Source organism: Porites lutea, chromosome 4 (genome assembly GCF_958299795.1).
Source record: "Porites lutea chromosome 4, jaPorLute2.1, whole genome shotgun sequence".
Lineage (NCBI taxonomy): Eukaryota > Metazoa > Cnidaria > Anthozoa > Scleractinia > Poritidae > Porites > Porites lutea.
Window position 1 is genome coordinate 11,984,842 of NC_133204.1, and position 27,521 is coordinate 12,012,362.

General features: G+C 38.8%; 2 pseudogenes; one reads left to right on the forward strand and one right to left on the reverse strand.

The window, feature by feature from the left end:
* Positions 1 to 1,671: 1,671 nt before the first annotated feature.
* On the reverse strand, positions 1,672 to 19,098 carry LOC140934208 (uncharacterized; annotated as a pseudogene).
* Positions 19,099 to 21,899: 2,801 nt separating this feature from the next.
* LOC140934210 (uncharacterized) overlaps positions 21,900 to 27,521 on the forward strand; it is a 129,491-nt pseudogene continuing 123,869 nt past the window's right edge.

Genomic DNA, 27,521 nt, shown 5'->3' on the forward strand with positions numbered 1-27,521 from the left:
TCAGGTCATTACCTGGGGTGGAAAAAAATACCTGAACTTGCAACAGACTGGCCAATACCGAAAAAAAGGCAACTAACAACATCAATAACTGAACAAAAAAAAACAAAGAAAAAATTAAGTATCAAAACAACAACAACTGATCAGAAACTTGCAAAACATCGTTGTTAAATGCTGTTTATTGCTGCTGTTTATTTTCACTACAGTTTTTACCGAGAAAATTTTGTAAAAGGGCGTTCGGAACAATTTTTTTAGGACGGTAGAACTAAGCCGTAATACTAGTGTTGGTCAAACTGTGAGCAGTGTTTAAGCTTACTCTTCCCATCACAGTTGTATTGAATTTGTTCCAGGGTAAATAAAGCCGTTGCTCAACCACTCGTCTGGTAAAAGAAAAAGCACCGGTAAATATTAAAAAATAGAGACAAACAAAGAGGATGGTTATATGTTTGCAAATTAACACTGATTTCTTTCTTTGACCGATACCTAAAAGAAAAAAAAATCCACTTGTCGGCATTTCAGTTAAAATTGAAATCACTCACCAACTCCTCTTCTGACACGATACTGAACCAAAAGGTTAGACCCTTCTTCTCGGTTTTCTTCTCTTGCTTCTTGATATTGCAAAACAGGGCGTGAGTATATTGAACCAATTCTTGTTATGCCTACACAATAAAAATCGTTAATGACGGCCGATATATTCTCTTAAGGAAGGGTTATACACATATTGTACGCACATTATTTTTAATTGTTTATCCAGCAGGAGAAGAGAAGTTTCTTTTATTTTGTGAAAAACATACTCTTTTGTAGTCTTGCATATCATCACGTCAGATTGTCTTACGTAACATTAAGCCTAACCTTTCTGATTTTTTCTGTTTTTTGAAAGAAAAAATATATTCTGGGCTCTAAAACTGGTACCACTTTCCGGTTAGATTCCTAGGCTTAGCGTCTTGGCGTTCTCAATGCATTAAAAACTGATTTTCCTGCCCCACTAGGGCCGGAGTTTACGAAGCCACGACTGTAACGGCAACACAACAACTCAAAGCGTGCAGCACACTTTTAGGTGCATTTCCTTTCAGTCACTGCAAGTTTGTGGCGGGAAATTGTCCAGTTTATTTATTTATTTATTTATTTATTTGAGACGTAAACAAATGGCTAAGGAGAACGTTCTTTTCCTTTTCAGTTCTGAACTTGAATAAGGTCCATAAGATTGTATACTCCAGAAAAAGATTGTCTGCCATTTGACAAATTAAAGCAAATGTAACCGTTTCTTTGGTGTTTGTTTAAGCTCCCTATTACCAGTCGCTACAATAGCAACCGACAAAAGCACGCGCACATTTTAAAACACTCATCTCTCACAGGTTATTCTGACTACGGAATTCCAGAAATTTGAAATTTATTTTATCCTAGAGAAAAAGAACAGGCATCTTTGACGTTAGCCTTGTCCAAATCAACAACTTCAAAATTCACTAGTTTACAAAGCACTAAAAGTAAACCGGTCACGTAAGGCCAACAAACCTCCTTTTCTTGGTTCATAAGTCTTCAAAGTGTAACGGATGCTTGGTTCTACTAAGAGCGCTAGTATCACTGGTAAAGCCAGGACACTGCCTCTGCCCATCGTCACAATACAGTAGCATACAGTTTCCTCGAAGACAACTCATTTAAAAGACACGTAAACCATTAAAATAATTAACCAATTTTGTTTGCTACGTTTAATCAATTTTACATTTTGTTACATTAATGAATGCGATAGCGTAATTTTTTATTTCCTGTCTTTTTACTTTTGTCTTTTTCCGATTTTTCTTGTAAAAAAATTAAAAAAAAAACATAGCCCATAATTATTTTCTGCAGTCAATATTTAATAGATAATTAAACAACCGATATTTTAGATATTCGCGGGAAAAGCGCTGACGCAACCGTCATGTTACCTACCATTACGTGGATTTAGAAGAAAATTCAAAATTTATTTTTGAGATCAATTTTCAATTTTCCGTTGTTGTTTGGAAAAAGAATTGAACAATCGATCACGTTTCTTGTGACAAACATACCAAGAGAGAAGGGCAAACTGAGTGCAAAAGTGCCCAAGACAGGAGGGGCAAGGTGGTAGATGGGGAGGAAAGCCGGGAGGAAATTTTTATTTATTTTAAACAATATTTAGTCAGGGGTGCCCGACTATTGCGCTGTCGTATGGGACTCCTGCTGTAAGACTGACCGAGAGTACTTAGTTAAGCTGCAAAGGCGTGCCGCCAGTATTATCGAAGGTTACACAGCTTCACAATCGCAGATATCTAGCACATTCGGCTGTTCTACGCTCCAGTCCCGCTGAGACTATCTTAAGCGTATGCTAGTGTTTAAGAGCCTTCATGGGGCAAGCCTCTGATGTGTACCAGTCAACATCACCTTAGATTTGCCACAGAAATTAAAATAACTTTCACGGGTTACAAAATTATAAACAAATACTTCGTTGACTTTTTTACGTTTTTACAGACTTAAGGTGACAATCGTTAGATATGATCTTTCCTTTCAAACTTTCTGCCTGTTTCGTTAGTCGGTGATTTTTTGCTTTAATGTATTTCAGCGTTTTTAATCAGTCATTAAACTGAACAAAGTTATTTAACCCAAAGATTGAGAGAATAACCAGAAGGATTGTAGCAGTCATCACCAAAGTCTGCACAGCCGTTGTCAAAATGAGCGTCATTAGCCTCTGTAATACCAATCCCATGATCCGCTCTCTTGCATGAATCACCTCCTCCTCCAATCATCATCACTGCCCCGTCACCACTGCCCCAGTCACACCAGAAGGACAGGTAATAACTAGACTGAAGATTGCTGCTGCATGACGCTTGGCTGAAACCCACCGTGGATGAATAACTACCTCCAAAGTATGAATAACAGGATCCTCTGCAACCATTGCTGTTCCAAACGTAACCATTTCTGAAATTACCAAAGCTGGTTATAAAGCCTCTGAAGGTGTTTCCTCCGATGCAGTTATAAGGAGTGTACAACAGATATGTATGCGAGCCGTCATCACTGCGCGTAATTTTGATATGATTGCCTTGAACGAGCCAGAATGCAGGTGATATCATGTCATAGTTGTTCGATGTAATGGTATAACTGCCATAAGTTGTTTTTCGGTCATACCACCAGTTGCCGCTGTTCTGCATCCAGTTAAGACTGTCAGCATTGGAGAAGCGTGAAATGAGTGTCCATCCACCATTAGACATGTCACAGTACACCTTAGGAAAAAAATGTTTTTGCTATATCACTTTAATGTACGATATGAAAAAGTAAAATAAAATATGAAGGAGTGATCATGAATGATGTGAAAGAGTGAATGATATCGAAAGAGTACAATGCCTATAAAATGGAACCTACAGGTCCATTAATCTTTAATGCAGGTTTCGGACGAGATATGGGGTTTTTTTTGTTTTGTTTTTTTGTCATTGGTCCTCGACGCTCTTCCGTCGATTTTTTTGGGTACTCCGGTTTTCTCCTCTCCTCAAAATAAAATAAAATAAAATTCAACTTCTACCAGGAGTATGCTAGACAAGGAGCAACTCACACAGTCAACTCAGTCTAAGACGACATTAAGTTTACGTCTTTTATAGAGCGGTGTCCTCCCTACAGCGAGTAAAAGAACAGAGACGACTAAAGAATCGCTCAGTTTTATAGAATAATCTTCAGTAACTCGACTTGTGTTTAGCGTTGATTTTGGTGCAGGAACACTCTAATTACAACTATAAGATTATCAATTGTCTTGTATACATATTATTAACCGTATCCGAGCCTCGGGATTAGGGAGCTTAAGAGCCAATGTCTGTAATTTTCGAGAATCGGTTGACAGTCGTGAATTTTTGAATTTCTTCCTATTTTGCCCACATAATCTCTATAGTACACTTATTTCAAAAATCACATTAAAACTTGTAACGGCTTTTTATTTTTTCCTGAATCGGGCAAAGTTTGGAAAAAGCTAAATCGGCGTTCTTTCGAGTATGAAATTAGCGAAAATTAAGCGTTTTCTTCGCGCTCGTACATAAAAACGTGATGATATCTCTAATAATTCAGCAATTATCTTTAGATAAGCAGCTTAAATGTGGCTGTGTCGGCCGCCAGAAAAAACACGATTTCGGCTCTTTTCAAAAATGACAAATTTGACCCAACTTCAACATTGAAAAAAACAATTGATACATAGAATTTCCACATGAAACAAACACTACTTTAAAGCACATCCTTTGCCGTTTCTTCTGTCAAAAAATTTTTGGCGGCATTACAAAAGTGCGTCGATGAGACACCGAAAGGTGCAGGGTAGTTTCGCACGTTGGAACGCTCAAACAAGCTAGCCGCGACTGTAGGCACACAAAAGTTTTTGCAAACTTATCGTCTTTTATAAGGGGCACATTACGGAAAGCACTTAAAATCTTTTGAAAAACGCTTTTCAATTTGATGGTTATAAAAAAAAAAACTAAGTAGATTAACACTGCATTTGATTGCACGCAAGTAGCTGAAAAAGACGACGCTCAGGTTAAGTCCTCATTGAGTGTAAATATTGACCTTGAGTTTCTGCACCTAAAATAAAGCCGCTAGAAACGGCGTGTTAGCTCTAAATGGGATTCGAGATCTCTAAGAATTTACTTACCACAGTCGTTTCAACTGCAAGTGGCCGCAGTTTACTGAAATCTTCCGTCCTTTAGCTTCGTACTAAATGCTGTGTTGCGTGATGAAAGCCCGTGTGTGATCTGAGTCTGGTCACGCAACCGTACAGAAAAGGATGAATCATCGCACGAGTGTACAAGAAAAAATAAAATGACAATTAACACTGTTTTTTTTTTAGTTTTATATTTTATATTCTTCAAAACATGTGGAACTAAACTTGATTTTAGGATGTACCAGCCGAAACTCAAATAGAGAAAGAAAACAAATAGAGTTACTAAGCCGAGTCTGCAAAACTTTTCACTTAGCCTTCTGAGCCTTTGCTTGTGATTAACTAATCTTAACACCGCTTGGCGTATAGACTTCTCTATCGATTACCTCTGTATGAATTGAGTGGTTTAGGTACACACGTACGCCATATGCCACATGAAGGTAGAGCAGGGAAATGGAAACGAGTGAAACTGTTTAAAGAAAATTGGCCAATGCTCCGCAAAAGAACGTTCCTGAAAAACCACAAATCGACAGTGGACAATGGGCACATTTGATAAGCGAAATACAAGTATTTAACATGTTTAAATTACTGAAAGGTATTGCTTTGCTCCTCTGCAGCAAGGGCATCTTCTGGTGAGACCTCAACCTGCTGTTGACGAATTGTACTTTATCTGATCCCACGCCCCCGAACAGAGGCCCTTAAAGGCCAGTCTACACAGTATGGCCTTAGGCCAGAAAGCTCGTCCTGCTAGCTCCCGCCTAAAAAAAAGGAACAGCCACCTGGCTCTGTCCGCCAACACCCCCCAGCACTTGTTCGCACGCTAGAAAATAAACCAATTCACTGACAAGTTTTTTTTCATAACGCCAAAATCCGTCGCGTAAATGAAAAAATGCTTTAAAATGCCTCAGCCATTTTACTTACTATCTTTTAACCAAATACGTTGCGGAGAAAAGAGAGAAAAGGCTCAAAATAGCCTTTCATTTCTATTTAAATTTCAGATGGAAAATGCCCTTTTCCTAGGTCTGCACTAGCAGTGACTTGCGTGCTAAAACTCCTTCGTAGTGGTATCTCTCAGGCAAAAACGACCTCCTAGCGGCGAGGAGCGAGGAGAGAAGTTAGTGGCCATTTTCGGAAAGACAAAAAAGTGTAAAGGCAGCAACTTCGTCGCTCAGAAAACGTCTGCGTATATAATTTTCTTCAGGCCGCACAGAGTCATCAATTAATGTGCCTTTACGGACCCCTTTTAAATGAGCAGCCAGTAGGCTGTTCTGGAACGCTACAACGTGATTTGTGCTCCGCCACCCGGAACCAAACATTTAGCGGTGGTGAGGAAAAAAATTTTATTTTCATGCGCCAATTTTGTGGATCAACTAAAGTCTACTAGCTCTAAATGTAGTGATAAAGACAAGAATTTTTGTATGTGTAGGGTTGATCCTAACGGAGAACCCAATGCCAACCAACCCACCCATCTCTTCCTCCTGCCCTAAACTTAAACAAGCTAAGTAGACTTTTCATGACGGTTAGCATAGTCACCTGAGACCTTTCGCGTGCTCGTCTATTTTCGAAACGAAAAAATAGTGTAAAAGCTGCACCTTCGTCGCTCAACCGAAACGTTTGCGTATATTATTTTCTTCAGGCCATACAGAGTCATCACTCGATGTGCCTTTATGGACCCCTCTATGAGCAGCCAGTAGGCTGATCTAGAACGGTACCACGTGATTTGTTGTACCACCACCCGGAACGCGGTGATGTGGAAAAACTCTTATTTCAGTCATGCGCCATTTTTTGTGGATCAAACAAAGATCACCTGACATAAATGAAGAAAACCTTACTTGTATCATTACTCATTAGCATGGTAGGGTCGATGTTTGGTTATTGCTCTACATACTCACGTGACTAACAAGTCAGGAGCATACCAAGTGACTCACGACATCTTTTCCATGATCGCAATAAATTCAGCATTCTGTGGGGCCACAGGCGCCACAAACCAAGTTTGAATATGTGCGAGATGCTATACGAACATTCAACAAAGACTTGCACCGTAAAACACTTATACCAGGAATTTCTTTTCCGGCGCGTTACGCGTCACGCACTTCCGGAATGTAATCTTGCCTCGTGTTGACAGATTCTGCCGTGATGCAGAATTTAGTCAGCGGTACTGTGAACCAATCTAGCATCTAAGTTCAGGTAAGTAAATAACTTTTCTGATTTTAAGGTTTCAATACGATTAAAACTATAGCAAGCGAGTATTTCGACAATATTCCCCCCTACTAACTGTGATTTGAACTGCGTATTCGTGTCTCTTCATTATGGTTTATCGCAAAAATCAGTTGAAAGGAATCATGTTAAACCGAAGAAAAACGCCGAAATATAGTCTGAAACCGTTACAACTCTGACTAGGGTTTAAATGTCGAAGTAACTTATGTTTGCAAAGGATTAATATTCCAAGCGTCGAAACTTGCTTGTTGCATGTGCTTTCCTGGTGTCAAAATACCGTTCAGAATTTGGTCTCTCGAAGAAGCGCATTTGGAATGCCGCCAGAAATATTTTAACACAAACAAAAGAAAAGGATATCCTTCAATACAGTTCTTGTTTCATATTGAAATTCTATGTATCAACTGGGTTTTTACGATGGTGAAGTTAGGCGAAATTTGCCGTTTTTGAAAAGTGCTGAAACCGTGTTTCTTCTTACGGCCGGTACAGTCACATTTAAACGGTTTATTTAAAGTTAATTGCTGAATTATAAAGTAAAAATGTGTGTCTGTTTTGTGACTTGATTTCGTCTAGAGATATCATTCCGTTTTTATGTACGAGCGCGAAGAAAATGCGCAATTTTCGCTAATTTCATACTCGAAAGAGCGCCGATTTAGAGTTTATCAAACTTTACCTGATTCCTGAAAAAATAAAAAGCAGTTACAAGTTTTAACGTGATTTTTGGAATTAGTGTACTATAGAGATTATTTGGGCGAAATATGAAGAAATTCAAAAATTCACGACTGTCAACCGATTCTCGAAAATTACAGACATTGGCTCTTAAGCAACAACGACGGCGACGGCTACAAAAACGTCACTTAAAAAGTGAATTCGCACCGCTTCAAACTTTATCGCGCTTACTACATCTCGTTTACTTCGTCAAATGTTGGCAAATGTTTTTGGAGTTGAATTCTAAAGGACTGTATCAAAGTTCAGGAAAAGAAAAGAAAGTTGTCTTGTGTTCCCGTCCTCGACAAAACGTGAATTCAGGCACTTTCACGTTGTAGTCGGGCAACGACGGCAAAGAAATGTATAAAAAAAGCGTGATGCACGTGCAAAGTTGTTGTTTTGCTAATCAAACCTATTGCTTTTTTTGCCGTCCTCGTTGCCGTCCGCGTCGTCGTTGCTTAAGCTCCCTATTATGAGTTTCTAAGCTTTCTTTCAGTAAGTAGAACGCTAATGAACTGACCTGGAATGAATAACCATTGACTTTCAAATAGTATGTTCCACTTGAGGTATGGCCAGCGGCCAAGAGATTTTTACACGATATTTGTGCACTTTCTAAGAGGGAAAACAGTGTGTTAGAATTATAGGAACTAAACCTCATTTTTAGGGGACTGAGGTAAAAGCCCTAAAACGAAATAGCACTTTACCGTCAAGGTTTTGTGAAATCGGCTAGCTGCTGTGGTTAGGAGAAGCCACGTTATAACCGACATGAGATCAACGATATCCTTCTTTATATTCTTGTGAAAAGAATTGGTTCAGTTATGTCATGTTTCATATCAACGAGAGAAGTTTTAGGTGACAACAATTTTTTTCCCCTTTTATTTAATGTTGCTCCCTACTGCTTCAAACGTTTAGAGTGAAGAGATCGTCTCACTTTTATTTACATCTCAATAACAGCTAAAAATTCGCTTTTTATGCACTACAATAATACAGTTTATGTTAATTTCTTGATACATGTAGATACCTTCACAACGCCATCCAACATAACTGCTGGGACAAATGCAAGTAAAGTTGTACACTGCATCCACACACGTTCCCCCGTTTAAACACGGATTAGACGTGCACTCATCGAATTCTGTTGAACAAAAGTAAGACTTGTTTAACAACTATTAGTTTCTGACGGTGAAAACTGAATAACACAAAGAATTGCCGTTAAAGGGAAGAAGAACACTTAATAATATTAAAACAGCGCGACCACTATAAGCTGGGGCCACCTAAATAAAGTTGACCAATCGGATTACGGGAAAATAACAACCCACGGCATTCTAAGAAAGTGGGTTGTTGGTCAGTTAGCTCCTTAAAGAAAATAATAAGTTACTCGGGGCACACAAGTGTCGTCTACCAGCAGTTTCTTGGCTAAGGGTAATAGGGTTTTAGGGTTGGTTAAGAGGACTTGTAGGGACTTAAAGGATATTGATACCATGAACACACTTTATTGTAGTCTTGTGAGACCTTTATTAGAATATTCAGGCGAAACTTGGAACCCTCATACTAAACGTAACATTGATAAACTGGAGGCTGTTAAGCGAAGAGCTACCAGATAGATCACTAGGTCTGATGATGATTATGATACTAGACTATCTAAGCTAAAATTGTTGTCATTATCTAATAGGAGGTTCACTGGAGATGTTACATTTTTTTAATGTAATTCATGAACATTATAATATTGGCATTTCAAATATGCTCATACTTTGTAAGGACAGAAATACAGGTTATAACTTGAGGAAAAATGACACACAGGACCTTGTTCCAAATTTTAGTAGAACTGGTGGTTTTAAATATAGTTTTTTTAACCGTATTGTAAATGAATGGAATGGTTTACCCAATCATATTAGAGAATCAAACAGTATTGCAACTTTTAAAAAAAATGTTTTAAGCTTTATTAAGGATAACTAGAACATTTATATTTCTATTTGCATAAATTTTTCTTATATTTTAATTAGTGGGGGCATCCCTAGTATGGCGCATTGGCGCTTTTGGTTGTCTCCTTCTCCAAAACTTTTTTTTTTTCTTATAGTAGTGTTAGCTTATTTCATTTCATTATTTGCTTGTAATTTAGTGGAGTGAATCTGTAATAAATAAATAAAAGATTTTTACATGATGACGTGTTCAGCTATGTTTTCCGTCTATTTTCCTAAGTACCCAAAAATCGACAGCAATGATAAAAAAAAGTTAATAGACTTTTTTTCGTTCTAGCCACTCAAACCAACAGCGAAAGCGGTGATGATGTTTCGCAAATAATACAGCCTGAATGATTCGTTGAAAAGTCTGCCGTAAAGACTGACATTTAAGTGGGAAAAGACCAGAGATTGGTCTGTGTCGCAAAATATCCAATTTGTATAACGTGTCCTCCGTGTTTAACGTTTGTTTATCCCTTACAACACAAGTATTAAGCTCAATAACGAAAAGTTCTGCACTCAGTTTGTTATCGCCGAACAATCCGACTGAAGCAGGAAATTTTTCTTGCAATAACAAGAAAAATTACACAAGAAGACATTAATTTATTACTCACAAAAACAACTGCTACCAGGTGTTCTCAAGAAGCCGTAATGACCAGCCAATGTTCGTAAATGAATGTAAGTTTAAAGAAGGATGACAGTCGTCTTCGCTAAAAAACATGTTTTCTGTATTTCGCCGAGCAAAATGTAAACATCTTTTCAGCAAATCCAAACCATACTCCACCACTTCTTACAAACATGTGAGCATTTTAACTTTACGTGAACTTTAAGACTCTTTTACCTTTGTTTCTGCTTAGTTTCCACTTAACAATTAATGAATAAGGCTGAGTATCTTATGAAGAAGAATTATGGAGATCGAGGAGGGTGTCATCCGTCGAGGCCGTAGGCCGAGGCGGATAACACCCTCCGAGATCTCCATAATTCTTCTTAAGATACGAAAGCCGAATTCAATAATTGTTTTATTATTCATTCAAAATAATTCCTAGTTTAAAGACATAGCTAAAACAAGCTTTACTGGATCGATGTTAAGTTTATCTTCGATAGTTTACGTTTAGGTTTGTCCAGCTCCGCAAATATTTTCCAAATTCTCCAAATAGCAGATGTCGCCCTCCAAGTTGTCTTCTTGCTGTCTTTGCAATGTTTTTAGCCATTATTTCGCCTAGTTCCAGCTGTAGTTCTTACTCTTGAAACGAGTGAAGTGTCCGCCATTTTAGTTTTTACAACGAAAACAACTCAATCTCGTCCCCAGGTCTTCTCTGTTAACGGTGCATTAACCTACAGAAGGCTGCGTTTTTGACGTCATTTCCTCGTTAAACACAAAATTCTTCCAAATTTGGTCATAAGTAACTGGTTATGGTGAATTATGCGTGTGCTTTTAGCCAATCAAAATTGGGGAAATATTTTGAATGAATAATAATGATCGTTAACGAATAAGGAAGCAAATTTTCTTTCTCAGTTCTACAGAAAGAATTTTCATTCAAACTAGACGATTGTGGCGTGTTTGTAATCAGCCAATAGAAGCGTTTGTTATTGCGTCGCGCGTTCCGAGAATTTTGCAGTTAATCAAAAAGCAAGCATTTTGGCAGCTATGTTATAAAAGAATTTGCTCATACTTTTAGCTGTGGGTATATCGAGTTATGGATGCACTCGAGAAGTTTGAAGAGCGCTCAAGAAGCTAGAGTTGCACTCGGGTATCGCCTCGTGCAACTCTTATTTACGCATCTTTCGTGCTCTCCAATCCATGACTCGATATACGCACGCTAAGCATGAAAAAATTCTTAAATAACCAACGTTTCCGTTTTTTGCCTCTATCAAGCACTCTTACGGACCTCTTACGAAACAAAGGCTATCTTAAGCAGGTTCAAATGGCAGGTCACATAGGTAGGTTGTAATTGATTTATTGTAGTGGATTTTTATGTTTGTAGTTATTATGATTGACAACCAACTTTCTCAGAATGCGTTGTTATTTTCTTTTATAAAATAACTAAGATAGTACGCGCGCTCTGACTGGTTAAAAACCTATGGTTATTGTGCCGGTAAACTCATAGAAAATTTGAAGTTATTTTACAAAAGCAATAGACCACACTTTCCATGGGTTTACCGGCGTGATTTACAAGCTTTTCTCGTGTTCTCCCAACATCCCGCGTGGTTTATTACGCCGGTAAACCCATGGAAAGTGTGGTCTATTGCTTAAGTAATCCGATTGATCTACTTTGTATAAAAGGTAACGGTTACAGTAGTGGCATTCTTTCGCAGGACTTTCAATGAAGAGACGAATCGAAAGAAAATCAACATCCCATTTATATTTGCTTATATTTAATATATTAGACTTCATATACCTTGGCACTGTTTTCCAAAATACGGCGAAGTACAAGCGCACGTGAAGTTATTGTTTCCATCGGTGCAAGTGTGTCTCACATTTTTCACTTGTTAAGTAACAGGAACCGTTGTAGAAGCTCCATCCGGGTGGACAAACGTCTTTGGACACAAAAATGAAGGGAAATAAATTAAGAAATAAGTCTTCTCTCCAGCTCTAAAGAAAGGACCAAACATACTGACTACTCTCACAAAAACAAGGGAGTTTTGTAGCTTGCATTGGCTATATGCCAAAAAAAAATAAGACAAGAAAAGATCGCCCGTCTGCTCGACTGCATTGAAGACCTACTTGTCATGTTATAACCCAGTCGGGATGGACTTTATTGAAGATAGTTTCATAATCAGTTATCAGCACAGTGCCGAGTGACATCATAACCGAATTTCAATGCTTTCTCACCTGGTAAGACTGCATATGATACTGACAGAGGATCATGTTGTTGTACAAACAGCTCCTTCACGCAGGCTCTAAAACCGGTCTTGTTTATGTACTGGCAGAAAAAAGACGAAGTAATAAGAGAGAACTGGCTGCTAAAAGCTGTCGCTTTACTGTCGGCCGGAGTCAAAAACGCTCGTATTGACATCCCCTAAGCCCTAATAAGCCTATAGTATAAATTGTCAGTAAAACGCCAATTCGCCATCGGGGTCGGGTTCCACTGTCTTTTTGTTTGCTGGTTTGTTTTAGTTTTTGCTTGGTTTTCTGTTTTCTATTTTGTTTAGGAGAAAACGAAAGAAAACAGGTAAGAAAAACAATGGACCCCGTCTGCGCTTCCACGTTTTATTGACACACCTGTTGCTATCATACTACAACCCCACAGCAGAGGGAAAGGGAGGCAACTTATAAAGTTCATAAACTCACATGGCTCACTTCCTACTGACCGCGACGCACCTATGTAAAGACCTTGTTTAGAAAAAAATGAAATGAAAATTTATAACGCTTATTGATTGAAAAATCGTTCTTTCATTTTAAAATAACTTCTAACCTCAGCCCAAGCTGATATGGAGTTGTACAATGGATTAAGGTTTCCTCCGCTTGTTGTATGGTTTGCACACACCAGCACTTCAGGAGAATCATTGTAATGCTTTTTGAAGACAACATCCTTAGAAAAGAAAAGAAAAACAAGTGAGAAAGCGAAAATTGAAGCATTAATCAAGGCCAGTGTGAAATATAACATTAAAAGTAACATTTCAAAGCCAACAGGAAATTTAAGACATCCTAACTGCAGGAGAATGACAATTTTGTTATTTCAGTACAAAGCGGGTCTTGGAGTTGAACATGGGAATTACCTTCGTGTACATATCCAAGATAACAGAGGGTATGAATAAAAACCGCAAGCAGAAAGCATTCGAACTCAAGTAGCGCAAGTGAGTGGGCGACTCACTGAGTCGAGGGGAGTTCGGTTGGAGAGAAGGTCATTCCAGCGGAGAAAAGAGAGAACATACCTCACAAAAGGCATAGTTCATATCCTTAGATTGCTTGTTCACATTGGAAAAGTAAATAGCACCATGCTCTCTGAAAAGTGGTCGATGAAGTTCTTCAAAAGCTATCCAATCCTGCCAACGGAGAAATTAGTTGTCAGGTTAACAGATTACCATTTTCAAGTTGGGGGAGTATAAAATAATTTATATAAAAAAAAAAACATGAAAATTGTGTAAGACGGAAGTTGATACTACGTAAGTTTAAAAAAAGCCCTTAAGTTTCTTTTCTTTTCTTTTTTTCTGGCAATCGCATCACACATGCGCCACACTAAACAAATTGTAATTTTAAGGCCAAAGCAAAAGAGGTAAAGTCGTACAGTAACTTTCAATATAAAACTATCAAGGCAAATCTGTAAGCACAAAAGGTTTTCAAACCCTAAAGACAATTTTATTTCCAACAACATTCTTCGTAATTTCAATAATGCCCTATTTTGCCTAAACTTGTGCATTCTCAGCAGAAAAGTGTTATATAAAGGGTAATTGGACCACCAGACCGTCAAATGAGCATAAAGTGCGTACTCCCGTGGTTAAAAGTGCACATAACAAATAAACGAAGCAGCTTACAATATGAATGCTTTCATGAGCGCCGTCAAAGTTTTGTAACTCTCTGACGCAGATCTTGAAGGAGGTTGTTATGACATCTTCATCCCAAACAGAGGAAGCATCATGCTTTACACCGCGTCTTTCATGCTCCGCTGACACTAGGACTGTGGGCGCTGAAGTAAACTTTCTCTGTGATGACAACAATCAGAGGGAACATTGTTAGAAAAAGGTTTCAAATACATTTTTAATAGAATTAAAACCTAAAAACGGAATTCTTGTTATATTTTCCAGGAAAAAAGAAACGGTGATATCGAATTACTTAAAATATGTGATGTTAAGACAGCTATATAAATCCAACAATTTAAAGTTTATGGTAGGAAAAAAGTATTTTACGTAAATATATTTTATTAAAAGGTCTACTAAAGGACGCAAATAAAGATCTCCTTTTCTTTATCATTTCCTTCCTTTATACCCTATAGGCATCACTTTCAGGAGGAATTTTAGTATCTTTTCAGGTCCGTAAGAGTCCTATATATCTCTCATGTACTATTGCTGATTTAGTTAAAAGACACTGTAAATGAACTTAAGAATACTACAAATTGAACTCACCGAGGGTAGGGACACTGTACGACAGCTCGTCCCAGTCCACCAGGTTGGCATGTCCATTTCACCCGACACTCCCCCGTCAGGGGCACCTTGGTATGCCAGCCAGTCCACTGTGGCAAACGTTTCTCCATTTCTCTTCTCGTTTCTACCAGCCTGTGTGACACACACTGTGAAATTGTTCCCCATGATGTCTTCAACCCAAGCAACCACTGCCTCGTGAACATAGGCTGGGTCTGAGAAGTTCACGTGATTGACAGAAACCTGTATTTGAAGCGGTTTGTCAGGATAAAAGACGTAAGGTTCCAGTGGAACTTGTTCGCAAACTGCTTCAGCCCAGACTGGGTTGTGACTGAGGCGATGACGGCCTTTTTGGGAAGGGAATCCTGAAAACAAACAAACAACAACAACAACAACAACAACAACAAAAACTTGTAAGACTGTTTAGTTAAAAAATGTCTAGCCAAGACTGAATTGAATTTAAGCCACAAAGAAGACAGCAGAGCTTGGCAACTAGAAACTATAAAGCCTCTATTAACCAAGCTTTCATCAAGATTGAATTTAAAAGGAAATTGAAACCAAATTTTTGAGAAGGTACGTCAGCGGAATTTAAACACTGCCTTGCTGGTAACATAAAACCTTACTCACGAGTGAAAATCATGAGGAGGTTTATTCAACTGTGAGATTATTCACACCGCAGGGAGCCAGTAAACAATGAAGAACTTACTTGTCTAAAAAATGCAACAAAATATGATGACTCACAAGCAAAATTACCTGTACAATCTCCTGGATGATAGACAGTGAAGTTTGCCCGGAGATGGCACATTTCTCGCTGGAAAACACACTCGTTATCGTATGTAGTTCCATTGGAGGAACACACAGGCTCCTCGAATGATGGACAATTATCCACGCAAATGCACCGCGCGTCCCTGGGACCAAACGCCTTGCATACTGCAAAGTACTTGCAGGAAACATTGATGCACGGGTCAAGATCTGTTAACAAATGATACCCACAACAATTTAAAACGCCAAATCTTGGCCAAATCAAATGTAAGTTTTCTTATTTATTTATCTATCCATTTATTTATTTATGTATTTATCTATTTATCCATTCAATTAATTATTTTTATATATGTCACTTAATTTGCTAACTGTTTCTGTAATTTCTGTAGATCTATAAGTCCTAACTCATCGTTACTTATTAGGATCTTCGAATCGAGTACGAGAAACATAAGGGGAGCACTGAATGAAAGTGTTCTTTGAGCCTTCTTTCGACCATCCCTTGCAGTAGTTTCAAGGGACCTATGAGATCGAAACTAAAGAAATGCGCAGCGCAAAAGCGACAGTAACAATGCATTTTAGTTCGAGGATATTTACCTCCAATAACTGTGTAATGAACAGTAACTGGATCATGTTGGCTTTCCATTCCTGCCAAGTCCTTAACGCATACGCGAAAAGTTGAAATGGTTATTTCCTGTGGTCACAAATCGTAAACACTCACCGCATTAGATAAAAGATAAACAATAAATCGTGCTGGGAATCTATCAGTTAGCAGCCTACTTTAACGTGAAAATAAATTAATTTTCAAGTTGCAATTAAGCGAGCGGATGACAGTAAAGAATGTCGCTATTTTACCTCTATCCAGGCGTTCAGAACATTGTTCTCCGGCTTAACAGAATAAACGTTATTGCTGTCATAAAGATAACTGACTGTTACCATAACAACGGGAGGTGCATAAAACGTCTCGGTATAGTTAAGAACCTGTAAAGAAGGGAAAAGAAGCAAATTTAGCCTGCATTATTGATAAAAGGGACAGGGAAAGGGGAAGAGAGACGAAAAAGGAAAGGCAAAAGTAGCATTCTGTCTTATTCTCATCAAGTTTTACATTTGCTACATATGTTTAAGGCAACACAGCACATGATATTTGTATTACTTCGGATTGAATTCTTTGTTTTGTCGCAAAGTTCATCATGGCTTAGCTCTACCAACTTCAAGACAAACAAGTTGCTAGTAAAATTTCAAATATCTGCCTTTTCAACGTTCCACTACCAAAATTTGTCTATTACCTTGCAGAAAGCGAAGTTATCTCGTTCCAGTGGAGCCCCACCGTTCTCAAACTGAAGTTTTCCATGGAATGTCATCTCACCAGTTCCCTAAGTAAAGGCCCGAGTGACCAGTCCTAGAAAAAAAAACAACTTGTTGTAATCAGTTGCTAATTTAACATTTGTTGCATAGAGAGGATGCTGTAATTGTAAAGAGGCTAATAACTCTGCCGGATGGTGAAATTTTAACAAAAGGAATCAGAAGGTCATTGACGCTTTTTCGACGATTTGATAACCTTAGTGGACCAGTCCTCGATCCGATATTTCATTTTACTTTTAGTAGACTTAGACTGTTCACAGTCCCCTATTTTTTCGTGAGATCGTTTAGATATGCCGCGTCTTACCGTCACGGCTATCTTAATTTTCAAATGTACCGAGAGGGCGGGCGTCGGGGATTATAGCCCCCGCCCCCAGGTAGTTTTGACACTAATGCAAGATGGGTAGCCCGTAACGCAAAGCTCTCGATCTCGACGATCTTACGGAAAAATAGAGGACTGTCGAACAGTCTATAGTAGACTCTTATTACTTCATAAGACGCAACCTAAAATGACAGAAAACTCAGACTGTGTTTTGATAATCCTCATTTTTAAATGAATAAATTTAAAAAGTGTATCCTGCAACAGAGCTCGTGTTAAAATTATTACTCACAAACAATTAAAACTCACGTAACAGACCAACTTACCACTTGAATATTTTGGTGCTTGCCGTCAAATGTTTTTACTTCCCGTAGGCAGACTCTAAAGTGGTCTTCCTGTAACTCTTCTATCCACATGTTCATGGCGTCCTGTGGCGTGCTGATGCCACTGTGACGTACAGTTGCCAACACTTTTGGGACAGAAGGAAACCTCTGCAAACCAAGATGGAAGCTATTAACACTGCTGTTTCGGTTAACAAAGATTTTCAATATTTTCATAATAACATGTACAAAGCAACTGTCACCAGCGCATCATGGTTTAATTCAATTAAACGACGGTCTTCACGTTAGAAATGAGAATAGGCTAAGATGGGATTGCCACATGAGTACGGAAAGGTTGAGAAAACTCGAGACGAAAAGCGTGCAACTCTGGGCAAATCTAGTAGAAAAAAGAAATAGGACCCCATTCTCGCTGCAACTATGACGTTTGACGGTTGATTAAAACCCAATAAAATACCAAACGAATTTTGACAAGCTTTGCTGTATAGCTTGTTTCGAAGCGTTTTATAAGCCCCATTAGCGATCCTAAAACCCCTTACGAAGATGTATAAGCACAGTACTGAGTTTACGCAATACAAACAGCTTAGTGATTAGAGCATTCGACCGGTGTACGGAAGGCCATCCATAGGTTCAATTCCTCTCGGAGACTCAGATTTTTTCATTGTCCTATGCTCGTGACATAATGATTACATCATTTCTCGATATTATAGTAACACCCAGAGTATCCTGGCCTTCGATCAGTATAGGATTCTAGGGCCTAGGATTGCCTGCCTACCCCTCCCTTAACCAAACTTTTTGGCTTATTTAGAAGTTATTGTCAACTTGAGTTAAGGGAGCGGTAGGTGGGCAGTTTACCCCTCCCCTCAAAGAAACTTTGGAATTGACAGTCAAGGGTAAATATCATTTTAACAAAAGCTTAAAACGTTGCTTCTTTCTAACTTAATCGCTAAAAACGCAATAATTCTTGATGGTCAGGAATAGACATAATCCACAGTGGTATTTTATTTCCATTTTTGTTTTTGTAACTGGGCGTTAAATAAACATTTGTTACAAAAGCTAAAAGTCCCTCGAGTAGCGTTATCTCGTTAAGTATAACTAAGTGGGAAACATTGCGGTGACATTTCTAAGTTAAATATCAATAAACCATATAAGTACGTACTTAACTTCCCCCTGGCAACCATCCCAATAATTGTCCCTACTGATACGGGTAGGGAGAAATCATCCCGACTCCCCTCCCAATGTAGCTAACTCTGGAAAGTCTCACCAGTTCTAAGACGCCCTGTTGGTTTCTACAAATAATTTGTGAACACTTAAAAAGAAAACAACGCTGCATCGAAACCATACCTGAGCAAAGTCAACTCTTTCACATTTTGTTCCGCTGGTGAACGCGTTGAAGGAGGCGGCGCCGTTGAGGGTGCCAGAGGGCGTGCCACGAAACGCAATCCAGTTCACTACAGCAGATCCATTTGTACCAAGGCCTGACTCTAGCACGCAAATGCGGAAGCTGTTCTGTGTCACATCTGTAGTCCAAACGACTTTTGAATCGTGCACACTTAGCGATTTGTTTTCATGGCTGATGGATGCGAGAACACGGATGTTACTGGAGCTGGAAAATACCTGAGGATATTGCACGGTTCTGCAGTGGAGCAGGCTTGGAGATACAATGGTGAAATTAACCGTCCCATGCTGCAGAAGACTTTGTCCTGAAATGAAAATTGTATATAGAGCATTGGGTCATGGAACAATCAGCGAGGTGGAATGGCGGTTCATTTTGGTTCGGTTAAAAGCTATCTTCTGTAAACTGGCCACTCTGCGTGGTTCCAAATTACTTTTTTCAACAAGACGGGACTTTTGTTAAGCGCTCCGTAAAGTTTTAGGAATATTAAGAAACCATTCACCAATGTCACAAAGGATATCCGAGTACACGTAAACTAAACTGCTTGATGACACTTGATACTACAGTGAAAGAGGAGGAGAACATCAACCTCAAAACTTCAAACTTAGGATGTAAATTGTGTCTGGTAAAAATAAGGGTGAAATATACAGCTACAGGTGGCGCGCTTCATTTTTATTCAGTGTCAAGTTTTGTCTCGAGTTGAAAACTGTTTCGATGTCCCCCACCCCACCTCCTAAAATTCTCAAGTAACTCGAGTCTGTTTGTTTACTGTATTCTAGAATAAACTCATAAAGATGGAACTGAGTAAATCCTACCTTCAGTCAGAAACGCTGCTGTACACAAAATTAAAGTCGTCGCCACTATCCGTGCACCGAGGAACGCCCCCATCATCGTAGAGGAAGATGCAGCTACGAAGGGCTTGACTTGTGCGCTTCAGGTGTCGTCGATACCTTTGACGAATTCTTGCCTCGTTTTCCATTGAAAGGCTGTATCGATTCAATTGATCAACGAAAATATTCTCATCTACTGTTTCCGGGTAAAATTTTAAGAGAATATAAGATTTTAACAAACCGGAAGTAAAATAATGATAGAGTAAAAAGTGAAAACTGCATTCTGATCAGATTAAAAGTAGTGTTGAGAATATAGACCTTGATCGATAAGGTGACGTATATAATTTATTAAAATTACGAAAGAATTGTGCCAGGCCATCTGTCAAGCTCTGGGAAAATAACCTTACATTGATCCTCAAAAATAACAACGAAAAAATGGTAATCATTTCTTAATCCTTTAATACTGATGGAAATTGTAACTCATTCTATTTTAGGACGTGAAACTTCTAAGTGGAGCTTTGCCAACTTTCTTCAGGCAGAGGTAATGTTGCAGTTAATTTTTCATTTCAGTTAATTTTTTATTTTCTTTGTTTTTGGGTATAGTGATGTATGCTAAAGAATTTGAAACAAAGGAAAAATAAAAATGAATTGAAATAAAAAAAGTGAAAAATAAAACGGCAGAATAAATATTTCATTTTCACTTTCCTACTTCGTGCCGTGCAGGTGTTCGTGCAGGTTTTCACGGAGAATGGAGATTACCTATTAACCTTTACAACATTAGCTAGGTAACAATAAGTACCTGCGAAGGCACATTACTTTATGGATTACAAGGTTAAGTTGCAGTTGGGCAACAGGGGCAACTACTTGGTTAGAACTTAATCTGCTTCTGGGAAACAAAGTCCCGCTCATCTCAGTCCTCTCCTTTACCCCTCACCGCGCCGTCCACAGAAATCTTCAAAATTGCACCATTTAAAAAAACTGACAGAGAACTCATGCATTGGGAGGGGAATCAAAATAAATAAATAAATAAATAAATAACGATTAAGAGGTAGCACATTCGTTATAAGTGGTTCTTCGTCTCCCTGATTCCTGGTTGAATTGGAATTTGGAAATGTTGATTTTTGAGGTGAAGGGAAAACAGGAGTACCAAGAGAAAAACCACTCGGAGCAAAGGAGAGAACCAGCAACGAACTCAACCTAATATGGCCGGTGTCGATGCCGGGATTTGAACCCGGGCACATCGGTGGGAGTCGAGTGCTCTCGCCACTGCGCCATCGGGAGCAAGAAGAATTTACCAATCAATGTAGCTGGATAGCGGGATCGGACCAAGGTGTGCAGCAACTATTTTAACCAATCTATGCCATTTACACCGCAGGACCCCACTTAAGCTCCTTAAGCTCGACTACCAGCCACTGTCAGGGAGGATCAATAACCGGACTCATGAGAGCGGCAGAAATTGAGCCTAACACTTCATCAAAATTCGTCACAGTAATAAAAGAGCAAGCTCTATCAGCAAAGGGTTTTTTCCTTACAGAAACGAACAGATTGCATGACTAAAAAACCTAAGGAGATTCCTTTTATTGCTTTTATAGTTTGGGTGTAAAATTAATACATGTGTTTGACTTGAAAATCATTTCCGTCAACATAAGAAGAAAAAAGAATGTATGAACAGCCCCAAGGGGAGAGCTAAAACCGTTACCAACCGCAAAATCTGTCCCGTAAGACGGAGGCACTCGCATCCGAACAGATTATAGTTACATGAATGACGATGTGCTTTCTTTGGAATCCATTTTAAATTTTCCGACAGCTGGTTTGAGGTCTGGAACGGAGAAGATTTGGGGGTCTGGGGACAGTCGCATATTCCGAAAATTCTCTAGCCTGAGTAAACATAGTGTATTTTGCTTTCCTTAGGAGTTAGGGGAGAGTCGATTTTAGAGGACGGAGGGGGGAGGGGAAGGTATTAAACTTTCTCCCCTTCTCGCTTATCTCTTCCCCCTTTCCCCAAGTAACTTCTAATACTCAGGCGGAAGATCGATTCAATCTCTTGCCACACGACCACGTACGATTAAGTACGTAGCCTTTTGCATTTAGAACAATCAAATGGGATGTGAGAGCCCATGTGCAATAGCATCAATATTCGCAAATTCCTTACGTAAATGTTTTCAGGCCTTCATAGACAAAGTTCTTGTAGTCTATTCTTGGATTCGCTACTATATTATAACGTGAAATTTATATGAAAGTTTAATTCACTGGCCGGCGACAAATGATCGCAACACAGTCTCAACTTACAAGGCATATTACGCTGCGAAATGATGGTTAAGGTATAACGATCAGGCTTTGTGCTGTGAGCACATTACTTCAGATCTGAAAATCTAAGAACTAGCTACTTGAACTACTGATGAAAGAAAAAACCAGGTGCTCACTCAGGGAACCAGTACAATATAATAACCTAATACAAAGTCGCCCTTAGCTTGCGTAGCAAGCGTTTCCGCGCGAGCTCGCAGAGAAAGCTGGGACGAGAGCAAAAACTAGGAATGAAGCAGGAGGGGGAGGGGGAGAAGGAAACATTAGGAAGATAAAGAGTAACTTTTACGGCAAACGGCAAACCTGAGATTCAAGTTGAGATTTTCTCATAATAGAAAATAAGCAGATAAAAACTGTCCAGAACAATTCTTATGGATAAAACTGGCGTGTAATGGCTTATTTTTGAGTAGAAGAAACAAACAGTAAACGACAACTAAGGGGGATACTTGGTCACTTTTGGCGTAAAGTCTTTTAGGCTAATAAGGCCATGGAGTTGATAAGGAGAGACAAAGGACCGAATCTCGGACACATGGTTGCTTATTATAATGGAAGCGATGAAGTGTGGAGCAGTATGTTGGTTTTTTCTGATGCGGTCAAAAACGGTGATACAGCGTTGCTTGCATTGCTCATGGCATCACCATCTACGACTACATGAACAAAATTCGCACCCCAGAGTATGGTCGTGTAAAAGCAACAACGGAGAATCTCATACAAGAAGTGGGTTCACGGCAAAAAAGTTGCGAACTCGCACATGATTATGACCGAGCTATCTGGAACTGCTCAGTTCGCAGCCAAGTGTTTTCACCTTGTACCCCAGGGGTAGCTGTATACGGATCATGAACATCAGGAGAGGAGAGGGTCACTTTTTGTCTCGCATACTTAAATTACCTGGATGTGAGCACGTCAACGGGGTTCTATTTGATTTCCCGGATGTTATTGAACGTGCCAAAAAGTTCTAAGCAAAAGTGGGGATTCCTGATAATCGAATAACACTTACTATGGGAAATATCCTGAAAAATGTGCCGCAATCAACAAAAGTGGATACCATCATTATCAAAAACTTGTTTGTAATTTTTACTGATGATGAAATGATCAAAGTCTTGGAAAAATGTCATGAAGTTCTTATAAAAGGTGGAAAGTTTATAATTGTGAACAGTTGTAGTCCCGAAGCTGGAGACACAGACCACAGACGAGAAAAACTTCGTATAAATGACCTTCGCGTCTTATATAAGACGCGAACGCATAGTACGCATGCGTTAATTTTTGGCGCGCCACGTTGGATTGCCGTTGCTACGGGCAACATTTTACATGAAAACGAGTCAAGAACAGAAATAAGACGAGAACCATTTATACGAGCCGTTCTCGTCTTAGATAAGACATGCTCGTATAAATGGTACAGTTCGCGTCTTCAGACGCGTCTTATTTTTCCTCGTATAAATGGTCCTATTATGACACTGCGTAAGACAGGAAGATTTAGAATTGAGAGTGAGTGGTTATGATTGATTAACAGATTGTGCTCTAATTGTTGCTTTTATATCAAGTATTTGAGACTGGTGATGGCCCTACATTGTTTGAGTTGCTTAAATGTTCCAACCAAAAATACATGTATGCTCAATTTCACTAGTGTGAGGCTGAAAAATACATTGCTGAGGGAATGCATTAGTTGACCAATCCTCTGCATGTGTAAACTATAAATATGTCAAACATACACATTTTTTTGTTATTTTAAAAGTGACATTGTGCAAAATTAATATGATCCTAAGGTATCTTTGATCTCTTGATGAAGGGGGTTCAAAAGTAAATCTAGAAGTTAAGGATAAGTCATTTGGAGCTTTTTTGCTTGTTTCTTTCAGGACTTGGATCAGGGACTTGGCGTGATTTCTTACATTATTTCAGTCATAGCCACACTAAACCGCATACTCATCACGAGATTCATTTGCGTATAAGGAAAATCATCAGGATTCTTGTCCCCAGTTTCCACGGTCTCTGCGAGGAACGCCTGGGAGCATGACCTACCATTTAGCGACTACAGAAGACCAAAAAAAAGAAACGCTTGCATTTTAAGAGTTTCGCTTTCGCAACGTCTTCCCTAAATTATTTTAATGTATTTTGCCATGTAACTTTAAAAAAATCATATCTCCGGTGTTATTTACAGTTCAATATCAAGCTATACCTCATTGGAAAGGGAAAAGAATACCCTTTCGAAAAAAAAATATTTCGGTCGTAGGAAACCCATAATATTCCGCCACAAAAAAATTTAAAAAGCATATTTTGCATAAAAATTTTTTAAAATTTTAAAGAATGTCATTCAGCTAGGAAACTTCTTTATTTTGGGTGATATGGTAGTAAGAAATTTTTTTCATCAATATCTAAGCAAAAAAAAAACTAAAATCGTTCTAAAACATGAAGCGACTAGAAATTTTCTACAAATTTTTTTCTGCACGCTCTCATGATTATGCTAATTGGATTATCATAATTAGCATAATCCTTTGGCGTCACCTCGTGACCACATGTTTACTTCACTAAGACGCTTTGTTTCCTCGATTCCCAAAGAAATATCGAGTTAGAGACAAGCAGACATGAATTTGCTGATAGAATTCATCAAAATAAGCAAGAATTTCACGGCGAAAAGCGAAGCGAAGGCAAAACGGGAAGGAAATCGTCGCCGTTTCAAGAACATGTGGCACAGAGTTCGGCGATCGGCGATTTGCATGCACAGATTCTAAGTGTTTCCTTACTTCAATTTTCGCGTTTATTTTGCTTGTTATCCTCCAAAATCTTTCAGAATAGTTTGCTTGACTTGTATTTGGTTGACATTCGTCGATTCAAGCTTGCATTCTTCGCAAAACCGGCTCACAAAAATTCCCCGCGACTCGCCATAAAATTCGAAGTTTCGAAAGCTCAGTGTGTTACGGTCAAAAGTCCACAGGGGCTGGAACTAGGCAGGTGATTGGCTAAATCTATTAACTTCCGTTGTGCCAAATTTGGGAGCAATCGGAAGTAACGCAATTTTTTGCGAATTTTTTTCCGGTTTAGGTCTTGGGAGACCTATTTTGCCAGGGGCGGAAGACGACGAGTTACGACTAATTACAGTCGAAAAGAGTAAAGCAATTCTGTCAGCTATTCTGTATCATGTAGACATTTCCAAACGATATTTCTTGGTTTGCCCCTTGAAAATCGTGTTTTGCAGTCTTTTACATGAATTAAAGCAAACGAGTAGTGAAGTTTTTGGACGGCATTAACGGCCGGTCGATTCAGACGTTATACTGAGGCAGTAATAACGTCTCGAAGTGATCGGATGAAATTCAGGCTAGATAACTCCTTTTTGGGGGTTATTTTAACCCTTGATCAATATCGGGGGTGATTTGTACTCCTGAGAAAGAGTTCTTTAAACTCCTTTTTGGAGTTAAAATAACTCCCCTAAAACATAAGTCCACTGTAAGGAGTTAAATTAAACCTACTAGAGGAGTTATCATAACTCCTTGAAAATTACTCTGCTGCACCAACTCCTCTTCTGAAGCGATTTCGAACCAAACGTTGAGGCCTATCTTTCTTTTCCTCACCACCTTCAAGATATTTCAAATGGGCGTCCGCGGAGTTTTATAAAACCATTTCTTGTTATGCCTATACACATCATCAAAAAAGTCGTTTTTGAAAGCCGAATGGATGTTTTCTCGCAAGAAAGGATTAAAATACAAAAGATACTAAACAAACATTAACTGCTCAGAGAAATATAGTCGCTACATATTTAATTTGTACCTAAGAAGAGAAGGAGATGGTCAAGGAGTTAATCCACAATGAAGATTCTTCTATATATTAAAGAGATTTAGAATCACGTTGCTTGAAATTGTACCACGTTAGCCCGTTTTCCCTTTATTCGTCGTATCCGAATGACAAAAATAGTAAGTAGTTTCATTCCAGTTTTATCCAAAAGAATAATTTTGGAATGTTTTTATCTAACTATGTAACTATGTAGACGCGTCAATTTGCATCCGACGTTTCGCAGAACACCCGGCTATGGATTCGAATGTAACTCATACGGTCGACATGTACGAGTCCCATGATAAAAACAGTAATAACAAAGACTAAAAACCACACACCTTCTTTTTTCTGTTTCATAAGTCTTCAAACTAAAGCAGATCCTTAATCCTAGAGCGAGTACTACTAAAACTAGAAAAACCAGATCAGTACACCACCTCATGACCATAGAATGGTATAGAAGGTTTGAAGATTGTTCTTGTCAGCCATTCAGTTTCACAGGAAAGATCGTGAAAAAATAAACGCTTTGTAAATGAACATATCATAATAAACCATTCTTGTGTGTTGCGTATTCCGCTAATTTATTCGATAAAAGCGATGAAGTAAATAAAGACTTCAAGGTTAGGGGTTAGGTAGGGCAAAAAGTGTTGATGATAAAGACAGTCTCGTTTTTTGCACCAAACTAAAATTTCCGCAGTTCCTGTATTTTCTGTTTCGCACTTTTTTTAGCAACCACCAGTTTCCATTTTGTTTTTGAAATGTATCGGTATCGTCTCTTCAATTTTTTGTATGACATTTTGTAGCCAGGGCCCGGTTTCTGAAAGGCCGATTAGCGCTACTTCAGGATTAAAATTTTGTCCCATGTTTGAATTTTTCCTTCCCATGTATTGCTTAGAGTAAGATTTTGTGTTATTATTACCTTATCTCTGGCGGATTGAAGGCTCAAAAGTCTTTTGTTAGCTGGCGTTACATGTTCTTAGACAAGAAAACCTGGTTCAAAATCTGACTTAATCCTGGGTTTAACTTAACCATCTTTCGAGCAACCGGGACCAGAGCACCTCTTGTGGAGTAAAAAGACTGGTTGTCCAATTTATGTTGTTAAATTATCTGTTGTAAATGTACGAAAAAGGCGTACACCTGGATATTTTTCATTTAAAAGCAATTGAATGGTCCCCGTACCCTGGGTACCAGAGGTTTTTTCTCGCGTACGACGAGGGTCTTCGTCGGCCACAGGCCGAAGACACGAGAACCGGAAACCGAAAAGCCTCTGGCACCCAGGGTAAGGTCCCTGTTTTCATGATAAACAATTTGTAGATGTTACTCGGGGAGGATTGCTCCAAGGGCCCAGGGCATCGAAAGATGGTAGCCTAGGGTTGAGCCACCTATACCTAAGTTTTCTTGTCTGCATGGAGAATACACAAGCTTAGAAAATTTTGGTGAAGCCCTTACATATTGACTAGAGGTTGCAAACTGTAATTATAATGCTGTGAGAAGATGCTGGGCAGTAAAACATCATCTGAGAAAAGATGAACTGAAATACACATTTAGCTAATTACAAACCCTTTTACTGGTTTAAATATTAGTTGTAAGATAAAGGACTACAAGGGAGTCCTAACATCACGACGGACAGTTAATAATAATAATAGTCATAATAATTTGAAACTGTTTGAACGCGCCACAATATGTGAGACTTAGTGCAATTAGAATTACGCAACAGGTGTGTTAGGATTTTAAATCAAGTCATAATGATAGACCCAAAAATAGAGATGGTAATGGCTATATAGCGACGGGACACCTAAGGAACCACAGGAAAACAAAACGTTACTAAGCTTTCGGCTTCCAGTCCAACCAGATTGCACCCTTTAATA